Source organism: Hyperolius riggenbachi, chromosome 3 (assembly GCF_040937935.1).
Source record: "Hyperolius riggenbachi isolate aHypRig1 chromosome 3, aHypRig1.pri, whole genome shotgun sequence".
NCBI lineage: Eukaryota > Metazoa > Chordata > Amphibia > Anura > Hyperoliidae > Hyperolius > Hyperolius riggenbachi.
Window position 1 is genome coordinate 41252819 of NC_090648.1, and position 15908 is coordinate 41268726.

At 40.1% G+C, this 15908-nt stretch overlaps 1 protein-coding gene and 18 non-coding genes across 19 annotated transcripts in view; all 19 read left to right on the forward strand.

The window, feature by feature from the left end:
* The window catches only part of GUCY2D (guanylate cyclase 2D, retinal), a 604889-nt gene that overhangs the window by 373608 nt on the left and 215373 nt on the right, over positions 1-15908 (forward strand). The window lies entirely within an intron of this gene.
* On the forward strand, positions 517-588 carry TRNAW-CCA (transfer RNA tryptophan (anticodon CCA)). Its single transcript has one exon. It is a non-coding gene; the product is annotated as a tRNA-Trp (tRNA).
* TRNAW-CCA (transfer RNA tryptophan (anticodon CCA)) lies at positions 1261-1332 on the forward strand. Its single transcript has one exon. It is a non-coding gene; the product is annotated as a tRNA-Trp (tRNA).
* Positions 2005-2076, forward strand: TRNAW-CCA (transfer RNA tryptophan (anticodon CCA)). The gene has a single exon. It is a non-coding gene; the product is annotated as a tRNA-Trp (tRNA).
* Positions 2749-2820, forward strand: TRNAW-CCA (transfer RNA tryptophan (anticodon CCA)). Its single transcript has one exon. It is a non-coding gene; the product is annotated as a tRNA-Trp (tRNA).
* Positions 4239-4310, forward strand: TRNAW-CCA (transfer RNA tryptophan (anticodon CCA)). The gene has a single exon. It is a non-coding gene; the product is annotated as a tRNA-Trp (tRNA).
* On the forward strand, positions 4982-5053 carry TRNAW-CCA (transfer RNA tryptophan (anticodon CCA)). The gene has a single exon. It is a non-coding gene; the product is annotated as a tRNA-Trp (tRNA).
* TRNAW-CCA (transfer RNA tryptophan (anticodon CCA)) lies at positions 5726-5797 on the forward strand. Its single transcript has one exon. It is a non-coding gene; the product is annotated as a tRNA-Trp (tRNA).
* On the forward strand, positions 6469-6540 carry TRNAW-CCA (transfer RNA tryptophan (anticodon CCA)). Its single transcript has one exon. It is a non-coding gene; the product is annotated as a tRNA-Trp (tRNA).
* TRNAW-CCA (transfer RNA tryptophan (anticodon CCA)) lies at positions 7212-7283 on the forward strand. Its single transcript has one exon. It is a non-coding gene; the product is annotated as a tRNA-Trp (tRNA).
* Positions 7957-8028, forward strand: TRNAW-CCA (transfer RNA tryptophan (anticodon CCA)). The gene has a single exon. It is a non-coding gene; the product is annotated as a tRNA-Trp (tRNA).
* Positions 8703-8774, forward strand: TRNAW-CCA (transfer RNA tryptophan (anticodon CCA)). The gene has a single exon. It is a non-coding gene; the product is annotated as a tRNA-Trp (tRNA).
* TRNAW-CCA (transfer RNA tryptophan (anticodon CCA)) lies at positions 9447-9518 on the forward strand. Its single transcript has one exon. It is a non-coding gene; the product is annotated as a tRNA-Trp (tRNA).
* Positions 10192-10263, forward strand: TRNAW-CCA (transfer RNA tryptophan (anticodon CCA)). The gene has a single exon. It is a non-coding gene; the product is annotated as a tRNA-Trp (tRNA).
* On the forward strand, positions 10936-11007 carry TRNAW-CCA (transfer RNA tryptophan (anticodon CCA)). Its single transcript has one exon. It is a non-coding gene; the product is annotated as a tRNA-Trp (tRNA).
* TRNAW-CCA (transfer RNA tryptophan (anticodon CCA)) lies at positions 13169-13240 on the forward strand. The gene has a single exon. It is a non-coding gene; the product is annotated as a tRNA-Trp (tRNA).
* TRNAW-CCA (transfer RNA tryptophan (anticodon CCA)) lies at positions 13913-13984 on the forward strand. Its single transcript has one exon. It is a non-coding gene; the product is annotated as a tRNA-Trp (tRNA).
* On the forward strand, positions 14657-14728 carry TRNAW-CCA (transfer RNA tryptophan (anticodon CCA)). Its single transcript has one exon. It is a non-coding gene; the product is annotated as a tRNA-Trp (tRNA).
* Positions 15401-15472, forward strand: TRNAW-CCA (transfer RNA tryptophan (anticodon CCA)). Its single transcript has one exon. It is a non-coding gene; the product is annotated as a tRNA-Trp (tRNA).

Here is a 15908-nt window from a genome sequence, read left to right on the forward strand (position 1 = left end):
AAAAAATATCCCTTAGCTTGCTACGCAATTGGGCAAAGTTCTACAACCCTTCTTTTGGGGCTGCTGATGCAGTTGTATAGAAGTGACTGTAAACGCTATATTTTCATTTGAACATGACACTTTTCATGTAGCATGATGTGTTTAAGAAAGTGTTTAGTGTGGCTGCCTTTTAAAATGCTGTTAACCTTTTTCATTTGAAGAGAAAGCAAAGAAAAATAAGCAGTGGGCACAGTAGTGAGTGTCTGAGGATAGAAACATTGTGTGGCATTTCTGGTATTCTCTTTTTTGCTTAAAATTGTGTAGAGAAGAGAACGCTGGTACCCTCTGTGAGTATAGCATTATTAGCAGTAAACCATTGTTGTCATTGTAAACAAAAGAAAGTCTCTTAAGCCGCCGATCAAAAAGTTCCAAAAAACTGTCAGTATAACATTACTAGCAGTAAACCCATATTGTCATTGTAAAGAAAAGAAAATCTTAGGCCGTCGATGTAACTTTTCCAATGCACAAGAATGCAGGGACCTCGTGGCGCAACGGTAGCGCGTCTGACTCCAGATCAGAAGGTTGCGTGTTCAAATCATGTCGGGGTCAGTGAGCTTTTTCACACAAGCCCATGTCTTCACATGGACTCCTTGAAATGCTGTAACCGATTGGAAAATTCTGACAGGGCAAAACATTGAAGGTACACGTAGCTCACTATCCTCATAGGAGCTGAGAAAGTACACTGTCCACTCTCTCACAGCAATTAAAAATATCCCTTAGCTTGCTACACAATTGGGCAAAGTTCTACAAGCCTTCTTTTGGGGCTGCTGGTGCAGTTGTATAGAAGTGACTATAAACGCTATATTTTCATTTGAACATGACACTTTTCATGTAGCATGATGTGTTTAAGAAGGTGTTTAGTGTGGCTGCCTTTTAAAATGCTGTTAACCTTTTTCATTTGAAGAGAAAGCAAAGAAAAATAAGCAGTGGGCACAGTAGTGAGTGTCTGAGGATAGAAACATTGTGTGGCATTTCTGGTATTCTCTTATTTGCTTAAAATTGTGTAGAGAAGAGAACGCTGGTACCCTCTGTGAGTATAGCATTATTAGCAGTAAACCATTGTTGTCTTTGTAAACAAAAGAAAGTCTCTTAGGCCGTCGATCAAACAGTTCCAAAAACTGTGAGTATAACATTACTAGCAGTAAACCCATATTGTCATTGTAAAGAAAAGAAAGTCTCTTAGGCCGTCGATGTAACTTTTCCAATACAAAAGAATGCAGGGACCTCGTGGCGCAACGGTAGCGCGTCTGACTCCAGATCAGAAGGTTGCGTGTTCAAATCACGTCGGGGTCAGTGAGCTTTTTCACAAAAGCCCATGTCTTCACATGGACTCCTTGAAATGCTGTAACCGATTGGAAAATTCTGAAAGGGCAAAACATTGAAAGTACACGTAGCTAACTATCCTCATAGGAGCTGAGAAAGTACACTGTCCACTCTCTCACAGCAATAAAAAATATCCCTTAGCTTGCTACGCAATTGGGCAAAGTTCTACAACCCTTCTTTTGGGGCTGCTGGTGCAGTTGTATAGAAGTGACTAAAAACGCTATATTTTCATTTGAACATGACACTTTTCATGTAGCATGATGTGTTTAAGAAAGTGTTTAGTGTGGCTGCCTTTTAAAATGCTGTTAACCTTTTTCATTTGAAGAGAAAGCAAAGAAAAATAAGCAGTGGGCACAGTAGTGAGTGTCTGAGGATAGAAACATTCTGTGGCATTTCTGGTATTCTCTTTTTTGCTTAAAATTGTGTAGAGAAGAGAACGCTGGTACCCTCTGTGAGTATAGCATTATTAGCAGTAAACCATTGTTGTCATTGTAAACAAAAGAAAGTCTCTTAGTTCGTCGATCAAACAGTTCCAAAAACTGTCAGTATAACATTACTAGCAGTAAACCCATTTTGTCTTTGTAAAGAAAAGAAAGTCTCTTAGGCCGTCGATGTAACTGTTCCAATATGAAAGAATGCATGGACCTCGTGGCGCAACGGTAGCGCGTCTGACTCCAGATCAGAAGGTTGCGTGTTCAAATCACGTCGGGGTCAGTGAGCTTTTTCACACAAGCCCATGTCTTCACATGGACTCTTTGAAATGCTGTAACCGATTGGAAAATTCTGAAAGGGCAAAACATTGAAAGTACACGTAGCTAACTATCCTCATAGGAGCTGAGAAAGTACACTGTCCACTCTCTCACAGCAATAAAAAATATCCCTTAGCTTGCTACGCAATTGGGCAAAGTTCTACAACCCTTGTTTTGGGGCTGCTGGTGCAGTTGTATAGAAGTGACTATAAACGCTATATTTTCATTTGAACATGACACTTTTCATGTAGCATGATGTGTTTAAGAAAGTGATTAGTGTGGCTGCCTTTTAAAATGCTGTTAACCTTTTTCATTTGAAGAGAAAGCAAAGAAAAATAAGCAGTGGGCACAGTAGTGAGTGTCTGAGGATAGAAACATTGTGTGGCATTTCTGGTATTCTCTTTTTTGCTTAAAATTGTGTAGAGAAGAGAACGCTGGTACCCTCTGTGAGTATAGCATTATTAGCAGTAAACCATTGTTGTCATTGTAAACAAAAGAAAGTCTCTTAGTTCGTCGATCAAACAGTTCCAAAAACTGTCAGTATAACATTACTAGCAGTAAACCCATTTTGTCATTGTAAAGAAAAGAAAGTCTCTTAGGCCGTCGATGTAACTGTTCCAATATGAAAGTATGCAGGGACCTCGTGGCGCAATGGTAGCGCGTCTGACTCCAGATCAGAAGGTTGCGTGTTCAAATCACGTCGGGGTCAGTGAGCTTTTTCACACAAGCCCATGTCTTCACATGGACTCCTTGAAATGCTGTAACCGATTGGTAATATTCTGAAAGGGCAAAACATTGAAAGTACACTTAGCTCACTATCCTCATAGGAGCTGAGAAAGTACACTGTCCACTCTCTCACAGCAATAAAAAATATCCCTTAGCTTGCTACGCAATTGGGCAAAGTTCTACAAGCCTTCTTTTGGGGCTGCTGGTGCAGTTGTATAGAAGTGACTATAAACGCTATATTTTCATTTGAACATGACACTTTTCATGTAGCATGATGTGTTTAAGAAGGTGTTTAGTGTGGCTGCCTTTTAAAATGCTGTTAACCTTTTTCATTTGAAGAGAAAGCAAAGAAAAATAAGCAGTGGGCACAGTAGTGAGTGTCTGAGGATAGAAGCATTGTGTGGCATTTCTGGTATTCTCTTATTTGCTTAAAATTGTGTAGAGAAGAGAACGCTGGTACCCTCTGTGAGTATAGCATTATTAGCAGTAAACCATTGTTGTCATTGTAAACAAAAGAAAGTCTCTTAGGCCGTCGATCAAACAGTTCCAAAAACTGTGAGTATAACATTACTAGCAGTAAACCCATATTGTCATTGTAAAGAAAAGAAAGTCTCTTAGGCCGTCGATGTAACTTTTCCAATACAAAAGAATGCAGGGACCTCGTGGCGCAACGGTAGCGCGTCTGACTCTAGATCAGAAGGTTGCGTGTTCAAATCACGTCGGGGTCAGTGAGCTTTTTCACACAAGCCCATGTCTTCACATGGACTCCTTGAAATGCTGTAACCGATTGGAAAATTCTGAAAGGGCAAAACATTGAAAGTACGCTTAGCTCACTATCCTCATAGGAGCTGAGAAAGTACACTGTCCACTCTCTCACAGCAATAAAAAATATCCCTTAGCTTGCTACGCAATTGGGCAAAGTTCTACAACCCTTCTTTTGGGGCTGCTGATGCAGTTGTATAGAAGTGACTGTAAACGCTATATTTTCATTTGAACATGACACTTTTCATGTAGCATGATGTGTTTAAGAAAGTGTTTAGTGTTGCTGCCTTTTAAAATGCTGTTAACCTTTTTCATTTGAAGAGAAAGCAAAGAAAAATAAGCAGTGGGCACAGTAGTGAGTGTCTGAGGATAGAAACATTGTGTGGCATTTCTGGTATTCTCTTTTTTGCTTAAAATTGTGTAGAGAAGAGAACGCTGGTACCCTCTGTGAGTATAGCATTATTAGCAGTAAACCATTGTTGTCAGTGTAAACAAAAGAAAGTCTCTTAAGCCGCCGATCAAACAGTTCCAAAAAACTGTCAGTATAACATTACTAGCAGTAAACCCATATTGTCATTGTAAAGAAAAGAAAATCTCTTAGGCCGTCGATGTAACTTTTCCAATGCACAAGAATGCAGGGACCTCGTGGCGCAACGGTAGCGCGTCTGACTCCAGATCAGAAGGTTGTGTGCTCAAATCACGTCGGGGTCAGTGAGCTTTTTCACACAAGCCTATGTCTTCACATGGACTCCTTGAAATGCTGTAACCGATTGGAAAATTCTGACAGGGCAAAACATTGAAGGTACACGTAGCTCACTATCCTCATAGGAGCTGAGAAAGTACACTGTCCACTCTCTCACAGCAATTAAAAATATCCCTTAGCTTGCTACGCAATTGGGCAAAGTTCTACAACCCTTCTTTTGGGGCTGCTGGTGCAGTTGTATAGAAGTGACTAAAAACGCTATATTTTCATTTGAACATGACACTTTTCATGTAGCATGATGTGTTTAAGAATGTGTTTAGTGTGGCTGCCTTTTAAAATGCTGTTAACCTTTTTCATTGAAGAGAAATCAAAGAAAAAAAAGCAGTGGGCACAGTAGTGAGTGTCTGAGGATAGAAGCATTGTGTGGCATTTCTGGTATTCTCTTATTTGCTTAAAATTGTGTAGAGAAGAGAACGCTGGTACCCTCTGTGAGTATAGCATTATTAGCAGTAAACCATTGTTGTCATTGTAAACAAAAGAAAGTCTCTTAGGCCGTCGATCAAACAGTTCCAAAAACTGTGAGTTTAACATTACTAGCAGTAAACCCATATTGTCATTGTAAAGAAAAGAAAGTCTCTTAGGCCGTCGATGTAACTTTTCCAATACAAAAGAATGCAGGGACCTTGTGGCGCAACGGTAGCGCGTCTGACTCCAGATCAGAAGGTTGCGTGTTCAAATCACGTCGGGGTCAGTGAGCTTTTTCACACAAGCCCATGTCTTCACATGGACTCCTTGAAATGCTGTAACCGATTGGAAAATTCTGAAAGGGCAAAACATTGAAAGTACACGTAGCTAACTATCCTCATAGGAGCTGAGAAAGTACACTGTCCACTCTCTCACAGCAATAAAAAATATCCCTTAGCTTGCTACGCAATTGGGCAAAGTTCTACAACCCTTGTTTTGGGGCTGCTGGTGCAGTTGTATAGAAGTGACTATAAACGCTATATTTTCATTTTAACATGACACTTTTCATGTAGCATGATGTGTTTAAGAAGGTGTTTAGTGTGGCTGCCTTTTAAAATGCTGTTAACCTTTTTCATTTGAAGAGAAAGCAAAGAAAAATAAGCAGTGGGCACAGTAGTGAGTGTCTGAGGATAGAAGCATTGTGTGGCATTTCTGGTATTCTCTTATTTGCTTAAAATTGTGTAGAGAAGAGAACGCTGGTACCCTCTGTGAGTATAGCATTATTAGCAGTAAACCATTGTTGTCATTGTAAACAAAAGAAAGTCTCTTAGGCCGTCGATCAAACAGTTCCAAAAACTGTGAGTATAACATTACTAGCAGTAAACCCATATTGTCATTGTAAAGAAAAGAAAGTCTCTTAGGCCGTCGATGTAACTTTTCCAATACAAAAGAATGCAGGGACCTCGTGGCGCAACGGTAGCGCGTCTGACTCCAGATCGGAAGGTTGCGTGTTCAAATCACGTCGGGGTCAGTGAGCTTTTTCACACAAGCCCATGTCTTCACATGGACTCCTTGAAATGCTGTAACCGATTGGAAAATTCTGAAAGGGCAAAACATTGAAAGTACACTTAGCTCACTATCCTCATAGGAGCTGAGAAAGTACACTGTCCACTCTCTCACAGCAATAAAAAATATCCCTTAGCTTGCTACGCAATTGGGCAAAGTTCTACAACCCTTCTTTTGGGGCTGCTGATGCAGTTGTATAGAAGTGACTGTAAACGCTATATTTTCATTTGAACATGACACTTTTCATGTAGCATGATGTGTTTAAGAAAGTGTTTAGTGTGGCTGCCTTTTAAAATGCTGTTAACCTTTTTCATTTGAAGAGAAAGCAAAGAAAAATAAGCAGTGGGCACAGTAGTGAGTGTCTGAGGATAGAAACATTGTGTGGCATTTCTGGTATTCTCTTTTTTGCTTAAAATTGTGTAGAGAAGAGAACGCTGGTACCCTCTGTGAGTATAGCATTATTAGCAGTAAACCATTGTTGTCATTGTAAACAAAAGAAAGTCTCTTAAGCCGCCGATCAAAAAGTTCCAAAAAACTGTCAGTATAACATTACTAGCAGTAAACCCATATTGTCATTGTAAAGAAAAGAAAATCTTAGGCCGTCGATGTAACTTTTCCAATGCACAAGAATGCAGGGACCTCGTGGCGCAACGGTAGCGCGTCTGACTCCAGATCAGAAGGTTGCGTGTTCAAATCATGTCGGGGTCAGTGAGCTTTTTCACACAAGCCCATGTCTTCACATGGACTCCTTGAAATGCTGTAACCGATTGGAAAATTCTGACAGGGCAAAACATTGAAGGTACACGTAGCTCACTATCCTCATAGGAGCTGAGAAAGTACACTGTCCACTCTCTCACAGCAATTAAAAATATCCCTTAGCTTGCTACGCAATTGGGCAAAGTTCTACAACCCTTCTTTTGGGGCTGCTGGTGCAGTTGTATAGAAGTGACTAAAAACGCTATATTTTCATTTGAACATGACACTTTTCATGTAGCATGATGTGTTTAAGAATGTGTTTAGTGTGGCTGCCTTTTAAAATGCTGTTAACCTTTTTCATTGAAGAGAAAGCAAAGAAAAATAAGCAGTGGGCACAGTAGTGAGTGACTGAGGATAGAAGCATTGTGTGGCATTTGTGGTATTCTCTTTTTTGCTTAAAATTGTGTAGAGAAGAGAACGCTGGTACCCTCTGTGAGTATAGCATTATTAGCAGTAAACCATTGTTGTCATTGTAAACAAAAGAAAGTCTCTTAGTTCGTCGATCAAACAGTTCCAAAAACTGTCAGTATAACATTACTAGCAGTAAACCCATTTTGTCATTGTAAAGAAAAGAAAGTCTCTTAGGCCGTCGATGTAACTGTTCCAATATGAAAGAATGCAGGGACCTCGTGGCGCAACGGTAGCGCGTCTGACTCCAGATCAGAAGGTTGCGTGTTCAAATCACGTCGGGGTCAGTGAGCTTTTTCACACAAGCCCATGTCTTCACATGGACTCCTTGAAATGCTGTAACTGATTGGTAATATTCTGAAAGGGCAAAACATTGAAAGTACACTTAGCTCACTATCCTCATAGGAGCTGAGAAAGTACACTGTCCACTCTCTCACAGCAATAAAAAATATCCCTTAGCTTGCTACGCAATTGGGCAAAGTTCTACAACCCTTCTTTTGGGGCTGCTGGTGCAGTTGTATAGAAGTGACTATAAACGCTATATTTTCATTTGAACATGACACTTTTCATGTAGCATGATGTGTTTAAGAATGTGTTTAGTGTGGCTGCCTTTTAAAATGCTGTTAACCTTTTTCATTTGAAGAGAAAGCAAAGAAAAATAAGCAGTGGGCACAGTAGTGAGTGACTGAGGATAGAAGCATTGTGTGGCATTTCTGGTATTCTCTTTTTTGCTTAAAATTGTGTAGAGAAGAGAACGCTGGGACCCTCTGTAAGTATAGCATTATTAGCAGTAAACCATTGTTGTCATTGTAAACAAAAGAAAGTCTCTTAAGGCGTCGATCAAACAGTTCCAAAAACTGTCAGTATAACATTACTAGCAGTAAACCCATATTGTCATTGTAAAGAAAAGAAAATCTCTTAGGCCGTCGATGTAACTTTTCCAATACAAAAGAATGCAGGGACCTCGTGGCGCAACGGTAGCGCGTCTGACTCCAGATCAGAAGGTTGCGTGTTCAAATCACGTCGGGGTCAGTGAGCTTTTTCACACAAGCCCATGTCTTCATATGGACTCCTTGAAATGCTGTAACCGATTGGTAATATTCTAAAAAGAGAAAAACATTGAAAGTACACTTAGCTCACTATCCTCATAGGAGCTGAGAAAGTACACTGTCCACTCTCTCACAGCAATAAAAAATATCCCTTAGCTTGCTATGCAATTGGGCAAAGTTCTACAACCCTTCTTTTTGGGCTGCTAGTGCAGTTGTATAGAAGTGACTATAAACGCTATATTTTCATTTGAACATGACACTTTTTATGTAGCATGATGTGTTTAAGAATGTGTTTAGTGTGGCTGCCTTTTAAAATGCTGTTAACCTTTTTCATTTAAAGAGAAAGCAAAGAAAAATAAGCAGTGGGCACAGTAGTGAGTGTCTGAGGATAGAAGCATTGTGTGGCATTTCTGGTATTCTCTTTTTTGCTTAAAATTGTGTAGAGAAGAGAACGCTGGTACCCTCTGTGAGTATAGCATTATTAGCAGTAAACCATTGTTGTCATTGTAAACAAAAGAAAGTCTCTTAGGGCGTCGATCAAACAGTTCCAAAAACTGTCAGTATAACATTACTAGCAGTAAACCCATATTGTCATTGTAAAGAAAAGAAAATCTCTTAGGCCGTCGATGTAACTTTTCCAATACAAAAGAATGCAGGGACCTCGTGGCGCAATGGTAGCGCGTCTGACTCCAGATCAGAAGGTTGCGTGTTCAAATCACGTTGGGGTCAGTGAGCTTTTTCACACAAGCCCATGTCTTCACATGGACTCCTTGAAATGCTGTAACCGATTGGTAATATTCTGAAAGGGCAAAACATTGAAAGTACACTTAGCTCACTATCCTCATAGGAGCTGAGAAAGTACACTGTCCACTCTCTCACAGCAATAAAAAATATCCCTTAGCTTGCTACGCAATTGGGCAAAGTTCTACAACCCTTCTTTTGGGGCTGCTGGTGCAGTTGTATAGAAGTGACTATAAACGCTATATTTTCATTTGAACATGACACTTTTCATGTAGCATGATGTGTTTAAGAATGTGTTTAGTGTGGCTGCCTTTTAAAATGCTGTTAACCTTTTTCATTTGAAGAGAAAGCAAAGAAAATAAGCAGTGGGCACAGTAGTGAGTGACTGAGGATAGAAGCATTGTGTGGCATTTCTGGTATTCTCTTTTTTGCTTAAAATTGTGTAGAGAAGAGAACGCTGGGACCCTCTGTGAGTATAGCATTATTAGCAGTAAACCATTGTTGTCATTGTAAACAAAAGAAAGTCTCTTAGGGCGTTGATCAAACAGTTCCAAAAACTGTCAGTATAACATTACTAGCAGTAAACCCATATTGTCATTGTAAAGAAAAGAAAATCTCTTAGGCCGTCGATGTAACTTTTCCAATACAAAAGAATGCATGGACCTCGTGGCGCAACGGTAGCGCGTCTGACTCCAGATCAGAAGGTTGCGTGTTCAAATCACGTCGGGGTCAGTGAGCTTTTTCACACAAGCCCATGTCTTCACATGGACTCCTTGAAATGCTGTAACCGATTGGTAATATTCTGACAGGGCAAAACATTGAAAGTACACTTAGCTAACTATCCTCATAGGAGCTGAGAAAGTACACTGTCCACTCTCTCACAGCAATAAAAAATATCCCTTAGCTTGCTACACAATTGGGCAAAGTTCTACAAGCCTTCTATTGGGGCTGCTGGTGCAGTTGTATAGAAGTGACTATAAACGCTATATTTTCATTTGAACATGACACTTTTCATGTAGCATGATGTGTTTAAGAAGGTGTTTAGTGTGGCTGCCTTTTAAAATGCTGTTAACCTTTTTCATTTGAAGAGAAAGCAAAGAAAAATAAGCAGTGGGCACAGTAGTGAGTGTCTGAGGATAGAAGCATTGTGTGGCATTTCTGGTATTCTCTTATTTGCTTAAAATTGTGTAGAGAAGAGAACGCTGGTACCCTCTGTGAGTATAGCATTATTAGCAGTAAACCATTGTTGTCATTGTAAACAAAAGAAAGTCTCTTAGGCCGTCGATCAAACAGTTCCAAAAACTGTGAGTATAACATTACTAGCAGTAAACCCATATTGTCATTGTAAAGAAAAGAAAGTCTCTTAGGCCGTCGATGTAACTTTTCCAATACAAAAGAATGCAGGGACCTCGTGGCGCAACGGTAGCGCGTCTGACTCCAGATCAGAAGGTTGCGTGTTCAAATCACGTCGGGGTCAGTGAGCTTTTTCACAAAAGCCCATGTCTTCACATGGACTCTTTGAAATGCTGTAACCGATTGGAAAATTCTGAAAGGGCAAAACATTGAAAGTACACGTAGCTAACTATCCTCATAGGAGCTGAGAAAGTACACTGTCCACTCTCTCACAGCAATAAAAAATATCCCTTAGCTTGCTACGCAATTGGGCAAAGTTCTACAACCCTTGTTTTGGGGCTGCTGGTGCAGTTGTATAGAAGTGACTATAAACGCTATATTTTCATTTGAACATGACACTTTTCATGTAGCATGATGTGTTTAAGAAAGTGATTAGTGTGGCTGCCTTTTAAAATGCTGTTAACCTTTTTCATTTGAAGAGAAAGCAAAGAAAAAAAAGCAGTGGGCACAGTAGTGAGTGTCTGAGGATAGAAACATTGTGTGGCATTTCTGGTATTCTCTTTTTTGCTTAAAATTGTGTAGAGAAGAGAACGCTGGTACCCTCTGTGAGTATAGCATTATTAGCAGTAAACCATTGTTGTCATTGTAAACAAAAGAAAGTCTCTTAGTTCGTCGATCAAACAGTTCCAAAAACTGTCAGTATAACATTACTAGCAGTAAACCCATTTTGTCATTGTAAAGAAAAGAAAGTCTCTTAGGCCGTCGATGTAACTGTTCCAATATGAAAGTATGCAGGGACCTCGTGGCGCAATGGTAGCGCGTCTGACTCCAGATCAGAAGGTTGCGTGTTCAAATCACGTCGGGGTCAGTGAGCTTTTTCACACAAGCCCATGTCTTCACATGGACTCCTTGAAATGCTGTAACCGATTGGTAATATTCTGAAAGGGCAAAACATTGAAAGTACACTTAGCTCACTATCCTCATAGGAGCTGAGAAAGTACACTGTCCACTCTCTCACAGCAATAAAAAATATCCCTTAGCTTGCTACGCAATTGGGCAAAGTTCTACAAGCCTTCTTTTGGGGCTGCTGGTGCAGTTGTATAGAAGTGACTATAAACGCTATATTTTCATTTGAACATGACACTTTTCATGTAGCATGATGTGTTTAAGAAGGTGTTTAGTGTGGCTGCCTTTTAAAATGCTGTTAACCTTTTTCATTTGAAGAGAAAGCAAAGAAAAATAAGCAGTGGGCACAGTAGTGAGTGTCTGAGGATAGAAGCATTGTGTGGCATTTCTGGTATTCTCTTATTTGCTTAAAATTGTGTAGAGAAGAGAACGCTGGTACCCTCTGTGAGTATAGCATTATTAGCAGTAAACCATTGTTGTCATTGTAAACAAAAGAAAGTCTCTTAGGCCGTCGATCAAACAGTTCCAAAAACTGTGAGTATAACATTACTAGCAGTAAACCCATATTGTCATTGTAAAGAAAAGAAAGTCTCTTAGGCCGTCGATGTAACTTTTCCAATACAAAAGAATGCAGGGACCTCGTGGCGCAACGGTAGCGCGTCTGACTCTAGATCAGAAGGTTGCGTGTTCAAATCACGTCGGGGTCAGTGAGCTTTTTCACACAAGCCCATGTCTTCACATGGACTCCTTGAAATGCTGTAACCGATTGGAAAATTCTGAAAGGGCAAAACATTGAAAGTACGCTTAGCTCACTATCCTCATAGGAGCTGAGAAAGTACACTGTCCACTCTCTCACAGCAATAAAAAATATCCCTTAGCTTGCTACGCAATTGGGCAAAGTTCTACAACCCTTCTTTTGGGGCTGCTGATGCAGTTGTATAGAAGTGACTGTAAACGCTATATTTTCATTTGAACATGACACTTTTCATGTAGCATGATGTGTTTAAGAAAGTGTTTAGTGTTGCTGCCTTTTAAAATGCTGTTAACCTTTTTCATTTGAAGAGAAAGCAAAGAAAAATAAGCAGTGGGCACAGTAGTGAGTGTCTGAGGATAGAAACATTGTGTGGCATTTCTGGTATTCTCTTTTTTGCTTAAAATTGTGTAGAGAAGAGAACGCTGGTACCCTCTGTGAGTATAGCATTATTAGCAGTAAACCATTGTTGTCAGTGTAAACAAAAGAAAGTCTCTTAAGCCGCCGATCAAACAGTTCCAAAAAACTGTCAGTATAACATTACTAGCAGTAAACCCATATTGTCATTGTAAAGAAAAGAAAATCTCTTAGGCCGTCGATGTAACTTTTCCAATGCACAAGAATGCAGGGACCTCGTGGCGCAACGGTAGAGCGTCTGACTCCAGATCAGAAGGTTGTGTGCTCAAATCACGTCGGGGTCAGTGAGCTTTTTCAGACAAGCCCATGTCTTCACATGGACTCCTTGAAATGCTGTAACCGATTGGAAAATTCTGACAGGGCAAAACATTGAAGGTACACGTAGCTCACTATCCTCATAGGAGCTGAGAAAGTACACTGTCCACTCTCTCACAGCAATTAAAAATATCCCTTAGCTTGCTACGCAATTGGGCAAAGTTCTACAACCCTTCTTTTGGGGCTGCTGGTGCAGTTGTATAGAAGTGACTAAAAACGCTATATTTTCATTTGAACATGACACTTTTCATGTAGCATGATGTGTTTAAGAATGTGTTTAGTGTGGCTGCCTTTTAAAATGCTGTTAACCTTTTTCATTGAAGAGAAATCAAAGAAAAAAAAGCAGTGGGCACAGTAGTGAGTGTCTGAGGATAGAAGCATTGTGTGGCATTTCTGGTATTCTCTTATTTGCTTAAAATTGTGTAGAGAAGAGAACGCTGGTACCCTCTGTGAGTATAGCATTATTAGCAGTAAACCATTGTTGTCATTGTAAACAAAAGAAAGTCTCTTAGGCCGTCGATCAAACAGTTCCAAAAACTGTGAGTTTAACATTACTAGCAGTAAACCCATATTGTCATTGTAAAGAAAAGAAAGTCTCTTAGGCCGTCGATGTAACTTTTCCAATACAAAAGAATGCAGGGACCTTGTGGCGCAACGGTAGCGCGTCTGACTCCAGATCAGAAGGTTGCGTGTTCAAATCACGTCGGGGTCAGTGAGCTTTTTCACACAAGCCCATGTCTTCACATGGACTCCTTGAAATGCTGTAACCGATTGGAAAATTCTGAAAGGGCAAAACATTGAAAGTACACGTAGCTAACTATCCTCATAGGAGCTGAGAAAGTACACTGTCCACTCTCTAACAGCAATAAAAAATATCCCTTAGCTTGCTACGCAATTGGGCAAAGTTCTACAACCCTTGTTTTGGGGCTGCTGGTGCAGTTGTATAGAAGTGACTATAAACGCTATATTTTCATTTTAACATGACACTTTTCATGTAGCATGATGTGTTTAAGAAGGTGTTTAGTGTGGCTGCCTTTTAAAATGCTGTTAACCTTTTTCATTTGAAGAGAAAGCAAAGAAAAATAAGCAGTGGGCACAGTAGTGAGTGTCTGAGGATAGAAGCATTGTGTGGCATTTCTGGTATTCTCTTATTTGCTTAAAATTGTGTAGAGAAGAGAACGCTGGTACCCTCTGTGAGTATAGCATTATTAGCAGTAAACCATTGTTGTCATTGTAAACAAAAGAAAGTCTCTTAGGCCGTCGATCAAACAGTTCCAAAAACTGTGAGTATAACATTACTAGCAGTAAACCCATATTGTCATTGTAAAGAAAAGAAAGTCTCTTAGGCCGTCGATGTAACTTTTCCAATACAAAAGAATGCAGGGACCTCGTGGCGCAACGGTAGCGCGTCTGACTCCAGATCAGGAGGTTGCGTGTTCAAATCACGTCGGGGTCAGTGAGCTTTTTCACACAAGCCCATGTCTTCACATGGACTCCTTGAAATGCTGTAACCGATTGGAAAATTCTGAAAGGGCAAAACATTGAAAGTACACTTAGCTCACTATCCTCATAGGAGCTGAGAAAGTACACTGTCCACTCTCTCACAGCAATAAAAAATATCCCTTAGCTTGCTACGCAATTGGGCAAAGTTCTACAACCCTTCTTTTGGGGCTGCTGATGCAGTTGTATAGAAGTGACTGTAAACGCTATATTTTCATTTGAACATGACACTTTTCATGTAGCATGATGTGTTTAAGAAAGTGTTTAGTGTGGCTGCCTTTTAAAATGCTGTTAACCTTTTTCATTTGAAGAGAAAGCAAAGAAAAATAAGCAGTGGGCACAGTAGTGAGTGTCTGAGGATAGAAACATTGTGTGGCATTTCTGGTATTCTCTTTTTTGCTTAAAATTGTGTAGAGAAGAGAACGCTGGTACCCTCTGTGAGTATAGCATTATTAGCAGTAAACCATTGTTGTCATTGTAAACAAAAGAAAGTCTCTTAGGCCGTCGATCAAACAGTTCCAAAAACTGTGAGTTTAACATTACTAGCAGTAAACCCATATTGTCATTGTAAAGAAAAGAAAGTCTCTTAGGCCGTCGATGTAACTTTTCCAATACAAAAGAATGCAGGGACCTTGTGGCGCAACGGTAGCGCGTCTGACTCCAGATCAGAAGGTTGCGTGTTCAAATCACGTCGGGGTCAGTGAGCTTTTTCACACAAGCCCATGTCTTCACATGGACTCCTTGAAATGCTGTAACCGATTGGAAAATTCTGAAAGGGCAAAACATTGAAAGTACACGTAGCTAACTATCCTCATAGGAGCTGAGAAAGTACACTGTCCACTCTCTAACAGCAATAAAAAATATCCCTTAGCTTGCTACGCAATTGGGCAAAGTTCTACAACCCTTGTTTTGGGGCTGCTGGTGCAGTTGTATAGAAGTGACTATAAACGCTATATTTTCATTTTAACATGACACTTTTCATGTAGCATGATGTGTTTAAGAAGGTGTTTAGTGTGGCTGCCTTTTAAAATGCTGTTAACCTTTTTCATTTGAAGAGAAAGCAAAGAAAAATAAGCAGTGGGCACAGTAGTGAGTGTCTGAGGATAGAAGCATTGTGTGGCATTTCTGGTATTCTCTTATTTGCTTAAAATTGTGTAGAGAAGAGAACGCTGGTACCCTCTGTGAGTATAGCATTATTAGCAGTAAACCATTGTTGTCATTGTAAACAAAAGAAAGTCTCTTAGGCCGTCGATCAAACAGTTCCAAAAACTGTGAGTATAACATTACTAGCAGTAAACCCATATTGTCATTGTAAAGAAAAGAAAGTCTCTTAGGCCATCGATGTAACTTTTCCAATACAAAAGAATGCAGGGACCTCGTGGCGCAACGGTAGCGCGTCTGACTCCAGATCAGAAGGTTGCGTGTTCAAATCACGTCGGGGTCAGTGAGCTTTTTCACACAAGCCCATGTCTTCACATGGACTCCTTGAAATGCTGTAACCGATTGGAAAATTCTGAAAGGGCAAAACATTGAAAGTACACTTAGCTCACTATCCTCATAGGAGCTGAGAAAGTACACTGTCCACTCTCTCACAGCAATAAAAAATATCCCTTAGCTTGCTACGCAATTGGGCAAAGTTCTACAACCCTTCTTTTGGGGCTGCTGATGCAGTTGTATAGAAGTGACTGTAAACGCTATATTTTCATTTGAACATGACACTTTTCATGTAGCATGATGTGTTTAAGAAAGTGTTTAGTGTGGCTGCCTTTTAAAATGCTGTTAACCTTTTTCATTTGAAGAGAAAGCAAAGAAAAATAAGCAGTGGGCACAGTAGTGAGTGTCTGAGGATAGAAACATTGTGTGGCATTTCTGGTATTCTC